Source organism: Lissotriton helveticus, chromosome 1_1 (assembly GCF_964261635.1).
Source record: "Lissotriton helveticus chromosome 1_1, aLisHel1.1, whole genome shotgun sequence".
NCBI classification, from domain to species: Eukaryota; Metazoa; Chordata; class Amphibia; order Caudata; family Salamandridae; genus Lissotriton; species Lissotriton helveticus.
In genome coordinates this window covers 1,978,028,264-1,978,036,394 of record NC_136057.1, presented here as the reverse complement: position 1 = coordinate 1,978,036,394, position 8,131 = coordinate 1,978,028,264, and positions in this window count along the sequence as shown.

Sequence of the window (8,131 nt, the reverse complement as noted above, 5' to 3'; positions counted from 1 at the left end):
GCGATTGGCCAGAAAGGACTTAAACCAGTCGAACACCGACCCCTTCAAACCTATCTCCCAGAGTCTAAAAAGGAGACGGTCGTGGGGGACGGTGTCGAAGGCCACCGAAAGGTCAAGCATCACCAACATGGCTTTGCCCCCTGAGTCCAGGGTTTCTTTAATGGCCTCGGTGACTTCGAGCAAGGCAGTTTCGGTGCTCATGTTGGATCGGAATCCCGACTGCGATTGGTGAAGAATGTTATGCGTCTCAAGAAAGTTAGCAAGAGTGACATGGGCATGCTTCTCCACCACTTTCGCAAGTGCTGGCAAAAGGGAAATGGGTCTGTAATTTGCATAGTCCTTGGGGTCCAGATTAGGTTTTTTTAGGATGGCAAAATAAGGGCCTGTTTCCAAAGCTGAGGGACCACCCCTGTACTAAGACAAAGGTTAAGCACTGGGTTAACTAAAGGATTTAGCTCATGTGCCACTTTGGCGAGAAATTTAGCAGGACAAGGGTCTAGGGGGGAACCTGATTTTAATGTGGTAAGTAGGTCCAAGGAGGCCTGAAAGGTAAGAGGAGGAAAGACCCAGAGAGAGGGGCCCTCAGAGTGGGAAAAAGCTTGGGGCAGGGGCACTTCCTGAGCTGTGGTCACACCATCGGACACAAAAGAAGCCTGGATAGACTTGATTTTTTTAGCAAAAAAGTTGGCAAGCTCGGTGATCCAGCACTCGGAATGCAGACTCGTGGGGGTGCACCAGGAGTGAGAGGTGAATTCCTTCACTACCCTAAAGATTTCTTTGCAAGAATTGGAAGCTGTTTCAATTCTTTTCGCAAAGTAAGACTTCTTTTCTACGGTAATGTCATGGTGGTATTTCCTAATGGAGTCCCTATAGGCTTCCTTGGATCTAAAGTCATACTGCCTGCGCCATGCTCTTTCCGCTTTTCTGCACTGCCGCCGCTTCTCTGCAAACGCAGAAGAAAACCAAGGGGCAGACGCTCGAGAGGGATTGGTCCGGGGTGCCAGAGGAGGAGCAAGTTCGTCCAGTCGTAAGGTAAGCCAGGTCTGCAGGAGCTCCAGATCAGTTTCCAGCGCCCCTGTCAGCTGGTAAGGGTGGGTACATAATGCCTGTGCCAGCATGGCGGGAGAAACCCGATGGGAAGCTCTGACATCCTGCGCTTTACGGGCAGGCCCACTGGAGGAAATGTTTCTGAGATGAATGATCTGGAATTCCACTAAAAAGTGATCAGACCAGAGAACCGGAATAGGGGAAGACATCTCAATCGGAATGGTCGAGAAAACTTGGTCCAGAGTGTGCCCTTTACTGTGTGTGGGGGCCAGAAGATGTGGGATAAGCCCCAGTGATAGAGTGATGTCGTTCAACTTAATGCTGTCAGGGGCATCCACAATATCCATGTGGATATTAAAATCTCCTAAGAGCAGACAGTGTTTGGATCTGAGACAGAGCGCGGAGATTGCAGAGTGGAGCTCTTCATAAAAGGAGCCCATCGGGCCCGGTGGCCTATAATTGAGCAGTCCTGAGCACGCTTGGTGAGGCGAGGGGGATAGCGAAAAACCCAAGTTCTCACATCCATGAATGTTGTCTGTGGGTATGACTGAACAAGCAAAGCGCTTGTCGACCACCATGGCGACCCCAGGGTTTCTTTAATGGCCTCGGTGACTTCGAGCAAGGCAGTTTCGGTGCTCATGTTGGATCGGAATCCCGACTGCGATTGGTGAAGAATGTTATGCGTCTCAAGAAAGTTAGCAAGAGTGACATGGGCATGCTTCTCCACCACTTTCGCAAGTGCTGGCAAAAGGGAAATGGGTCTGTAATTTGCATAGTCCTTGGGGTCCAGATTAGGTTTTTTTAGGATGGCAAAATAAGGGCCTGTTTCCAAAGCTGAGGGACCACCCCTGTACTAAGACAAAGGTTAAGCACTGGGTTAACTAAAGGATTTAGCTCATGTGCCACTTTGGCGAGAAATTTAGCAGGACAAGGGTCTAGGGGGGAACCTGATTTTAATGTGGTAAGTAGGTCCAAGGAGGCCTGAAAGGTAAGAGGAGGAAAGACCCAGAGAGAGGGGCCCTCAGAGTGGGAAAAAGCTTGGGGCAGGGGCACTTCCTGAGCTGTGGTCACACCATCGGACACAAAAGAAGCCTGGATAGACTTGATTTTTTTAGCAAAAAAGTTGGCAAGCTCGGTGATCCAGCACTCGGAATGCAGACTCGTGGGGGTGCACCAGGAGTGAGAGGTGAATTCCTTCACTACCTTAAAGATTTCTTTGCAAGAATTGGAAGCTGTTTCAATTCTTTTCGCAAAGTAAGACTTCTTTTCTACGGTAATGTCATGGTGGTATTTCCTAATGGAGTCCCTATAGGCTTCCTTGGATCTAAAGTCATACTGCCTGCGCCATGCTCTTTCCGCTTTTCTGCACTGCCGCCGCTTCTCTGCAAACGCAGAAGAAAACCAAGGGGCAGACGCTCGAGAGGGATTGGTCCGGGGTGCCAGAGGAGGAGCAAGTTCGTCCAGTCGTAAGGTAAGCCAGGTCTGCAGGAGCTCCAGATCAGTTTCCAGCGCCCCTGTCAGCTGGTAAGGGTGGGTACATAATGCCTGTGCCAGCATGGCGGGAGAAACCTGATGGGAAGCTCTGACATCCTGCGCTTTGCGGGCAGGCCCACTGGAGGAAATGTTTCTGAGATGAATGATCTGGAATTCCACTAAAAAGTGATCAGACCAGAGAACCGGAATAGGGGAAGACATCTCAATCGGAATGGTCGAGAAAACTTGGTCCAGAGTGTGCCCTTTACTGTGTGTGGGGGCCAGAAGATGTGGGATAAGCCCCAGTGATAGAGTGATGTCGTTCAACTTAATGCTGTCAGGGGCATCCACAATATCCATGTGGATATTAAAATCTCCTAAGAGCAGACAGTGTTTGGATCTGAGACAGAGCGCGGAGATTGCAGAGTGGAGCTCTTCATAAAAGGAGCCCATCGGGCCCGGTGGCCTATAATTGAGCAGTCCTGAGCACGCTTGGTGAGGCGAGGGGGATAGCGAAAAACCCAAGTTCTCACATCCATGAATGTTGTCTGTGGGTATGACTGAACAAGCAAAGCGCTTGTCGACCACCATGGCGACCCCACCTCCCCTACCAGTGGCTCTGTCTTTCCTAAGGATCACGTAGCTTGGTGGAATCGCTGTAGCAATATGCGGTCCGGAGCCCTCTCCCAGCCAAGTTTCAGTTAGAAAAAGACATGTGGGTTTTATATCTGTCAGTAGATTATATACATCTAGCGCATGTTTCCCCAGGGACCTGGTATTAAGTAAAAGACAGTTGCTATAGTTGGGGGGGAAGGGATTTAGGGGAAGAGATGGCGCCCTTGGCTGGTAGCCAGCTGCAGCCAGGGCAGCGCCTGTTACCTTTAGGTGGTTTGGGGAAAACCGAGCAGCAGGTGTTCCTATGGTTTCTGAGAGCCAGAAGCTCCTCCTTGGTGTATGTAATCATCTTAGCCCACTTGCCCAGCCCGACCCGGCATCCGTCCACCTCCGGGACGCTGACGGGCGCAGGCGGGCTTTCCTTTGGCGCTCCTTAGGCGCGTCCGCTGCGCGGAGAAGAGGGCACCTAGTTTTAAGGCGTCGCTGGCCGGCGAGAGGCAGCACCACTAGACTGCCGCCCCGCGAGCCTGCCTACCCCCAAGATGGCCGCTGAGGAAATGCGCGGCCCGCAGGTCCCACAGTACCCTTCAGCACCTCATCGGCTGAATGGGAGAGGACACTGTGCAGAGCAGCGCGGCGCGGACCAAAGTGAGTGAGAGATAACAAAGCACAAAAGTGCGAAGAAAGCCTAAGGTCACCCGGTTTTCCGTCTGAGGTGCCTCGAAGGAGCAAGAAAGTGCAATATGCAATGAAAAGGGGGACGCAAAGTAAAATAGCTAGTAGTCAGCCAATAAAAATACAAAGCTAGTAGTCAGCACAAAAAAAGCAACAAATGAAGTACATCAGTTAAAATCACTTTAAAAATCAGCTCGTAGTCAGCGCTGTAGCAATCCCTCGCCCGCACACGGCGTCCGCCACAGATGTAATGGGAGGAGTGAGGATCTAGCCAGGGCAGCGCTCTCGCAGAGTTTTAAGGCGTCGCTGGCCGGCGAGAGGCAGCACCACTAGACTGCCGCCCCGCGAGCCTGCCTATCCCCAAGATGGCCGCTGAGGAAATGCGCGGCCCGCAGGTCCCACAGTACCCTTCAGCACCTCATCAGCTGAATGGGAGAGGACACTGTGCAGAGCAGCGCGGCGCGGACCAAAGTGAGTGAGAGATAACAAAGTACAAAAGTGCGAAGAAACTATAGTATTTGCACTTAAACACAGAGTAGCACAGTGAAAACCCTACAAAGGGACACCGCTCCAATGTTTAAAAATAAATCTTTATATAAAACACGCAAGACCAAAACAACAGAAATCCAACAAACACAAATCAAGATATCACTTTTAAAAGGTTGAAAACTGTTCAATATATATAAAACTGTGAATTCATCCCTTTTAGCACTAAGTACCTGTGATACTTCACAATCACAAGATGAAAGCAGACACAGGGGAGCTGAGTCCACGGTAAGCACAACAATGCATCGGTTTCTTACATCCGGGGAAGGGGATGCTTCTGTTCCTTTCAAACAGGGAAGGCGATGCGTCGGTTCCATGCTCCCAGAGGAGGTGATGAGTTGGTTCCTTAATGCTATGCAAGGGAGGTGATGCATCGGTTCCTTACTGCGAGAGGAGGTGATGCTTTGGTTTCTTACTGCGTGGGTAGGTGATAAGTCGGTTTCTTACTGCGAGATGAGGCGATGCGTCTTTTCTCCAGACACCGAGCCTAGGTTCCTTACTGAATTCCATCATCGATGTAGACTTAGTGTATAGATTCGATGCATGGAATATCAGGCAAAACAGGGTTCAATGCGATGGCAGTGAAAAAGCTGCTGTGTAGATTCTTCCAGCTGCAAGCAGGTGATACGTCAAATCCTCCGATGCACAGCATGGCTGGCGTCAGAGTCGGAGCGGGTGTCTCAGACATTGGAGACATGGTGCTAAGGACTCAGGCTACAGTGATTTTCAGGGTGCATGGCAAGCACTGTGTCGCTTCTTCGGCTGCACCACAGCAATGCATTGGTCCTTCAACAGCACAGCAAACTTGCAGTGGGAAAAACAGGCGCTGAAAAATGATGCATAGATTTTCTTCCTTTCTTGCAGCAGAAACCACTTTCAAGGGCCCAGAACTGGAATAGACACCACTTGGGATGTCAGAACTCCAAGCAAAGGAGTTCAGGGGCTGCAGATGAAGTATTTGATGGCCCTGTGACTTTCAACAGGAGGCAAGCACACACAAGCCCTTTGAGAACCATGATAAGCAGAATAGAAAAGCAAAGTCTAGTCTTTGTACTTCTCTAAGATAGAAGAAACAAGCAGTAGGCCAGCACAACACAGCAGCAAGCAGGGTGGCAGATCCCCTCCTACAGCTTCTCAAGCTCGTCTTCTTGGCAGAGTCTCCTCTTAGTCCAGAAGTGGTCTAAAGATGTGGAGTCATGGGTCCTATACTTATTCCCCTTTCTAACTTTGAAGTAGGCCTACTGCTAGTCTTTATAGTACACAGATGCTTCCTTGACCTGACCTGGCTCCAGACACACTACAGGGGGTGTGAGGACGGGCACAGCCCTATTCAGGTGCCAGTGACAACTCCTCCCACAACTCTAGAATAGGAAGGCCCATCAGCCTCATGATGGGCAATCAGGATATGCAGGGCACGCCTCACCATCCTTTGTGTGAGTGTCTAGAGCGAAAGCACAAACAGCCCAAATGTCAGTCTAAACCATACACGGATTCCACAGGCCGCCATAGGCACAGGATGGTTAAGGAAAAAAGTGCCTGCTTTTTAAAAGCAGCATTTTTAAACACACAATTTAAAAAACAACTTTACTAAAAGATGTATTTTAAAATTATGAGTTCAGGGAACACAAACTGCAAATCGCTGTTTCTTCCCAATTGACAGTTACACTTGTAAGATCTTACAAGTCAGCTCCAATGATAACCTATGGGAGAGATAGTCCTAGTAATAGTTAAAAGCAAATTTGGCAGTATTCACTATCAGGACATGCAAAACACACCAGTACATGTCCTACATTTTACATACACTGCACCCTGCCTACAGAACTACCTTGAGCCTACAGTGGGTGCCCTTGCCAGGTCAACATGGCAGTTTAAAACTCACTGACACTACAGAGGCAGGCCTGAGACAGGTTTACAGGGCTACTACTGTGGGTGGTAAAAACAGTGATGCAGCCCCACTAGTAGCATTTGATTTACAGGTCCTAAGCACACAAAGTGCACTTTACTAGGGACTTACTAGTAAACCAAATATGCCAATCATAGATACCCAACCCAATCCAATCCAAAAATGTTATTTGGCTATAATTCTATAGCATTTAAAAGAAAGGCCTATAAACAGACTTCAAAATATTTAGAGCTGGAATTCCACCATAAGAATTCATTTAAAATGCATTATGCTATCATATAGATGAGATGGAGACACATCATGTTGCAAATTCAGAGACCTGCGTAATTTAGCATGTCATAATTGTTCTCCTAATCTTTACAGAGGACCATAAAAAAGAGGCAACGGAATAACAAACAAAGGGATCTCCTAGCTGGCGTATAAAATACAAGGCTATCCGACATCTTCTAAAACTGTCTTTACGGAATACCTATAAATGATATATTTTCCTCTTGGCAGTGTAAAAGCGACAGAAGAGTAAAATATGTAGATTTGATTGGGGTGAAACCCTGTCACAAGGACAGGGCAGCAAATCTTTCACTGAGTAAAATTACTTGGATGGCCCAATATCAGCGAAATATAGTTTAATCTGAATGTTACCAAGATGAACAAAATGCCGGAGATTGGATACTGTAGCTCAATAGGAGTGCAAATAATGTATTATACAAGGGATTGCTCAACACTGTCCGCTTTAGAATATTATATTGCCTTCATTCACGTTTGAACCTTTTCTCAAAAAAAGTCCTTAATTCTTAGTTTTGGAAATAGGTGTGCATGTATAGGGATTCTCGTATAATGGGGGCCCCGGGTCTGGCGGCGAGGGTTAGGTGCAGGAAGATTTACACGTCAAGAACCAAATACTGGAAGGTTCTACGTGCCAGACATACCCGCCGGATACTGTTGGGGTCGGTATACATAGCCCAATAGGTAGATGCAGTCCAACAGAACTAACACGAAGGAAACACTCTTTTTTCTGTGAGCAACATACATTTTAATCTTAGTCTGAATACAAGACATACATTATAGCAACGTAGATAGTAAACATTATAGACACACTTTCTAATGAAAGGTCCTGAAGAATCTCTAGCCATTAGCCTTTAAGCGAGAAACATGTCGACCGACCACAGCACGCACTAAGCCGCGACTCGTAATGAGGAAGCATAATACTCCAACAAGTACCGGTTAGTCTTCCTTTTAATTAGAGCAGGGGACCTCCGGAATAAAGTCATTCCTGGTACTCTGACCTTTATTTTAACTCACATCACCATGTCTACGCACTTTAGGCTCCCACACCCGCACTTCATCTATACGGCAGTTGGATAAAAGATCTCCGCCAAAGAGCCCCTCTTAGAGGTGTCGCCCGTTGGATATTGCACTGCCGACCCAACGAGGAGCAAGCCCAAATGATGAAGCATGACACCTGAAAGGGTGTGTGAGGGCATTACATCCAACATAATGGATGCCCAATTGTAGGAACCTTTAGAATCCTACAACATCCTACACTCCACAGGGACGCATATATTCCGTTAAACACTAGGAACAGCCCAGTACTTCTTTGGCAACGATTCTCGTATAATGCCTCTAGGGCCAATGGCCTCAGTGTATTTTTGATATGTTGTAACCACCTTATTTTATGTGCACAGTTCAATTTTTGACAGTCCCTAATGGTGCTCTGATTCAGGTTTACTGACTCTCTTCTCCAAATGGAGTGCCACAACAAGATAGGTGCTAAGAGAACTATATATATATAAAAGGAACAGCAAGTACCTCATGACAACTATAGTTCGAGCAGCTACTAGGGAGAGCTAGCAACTTTTTGTAAAAGCCATCTTC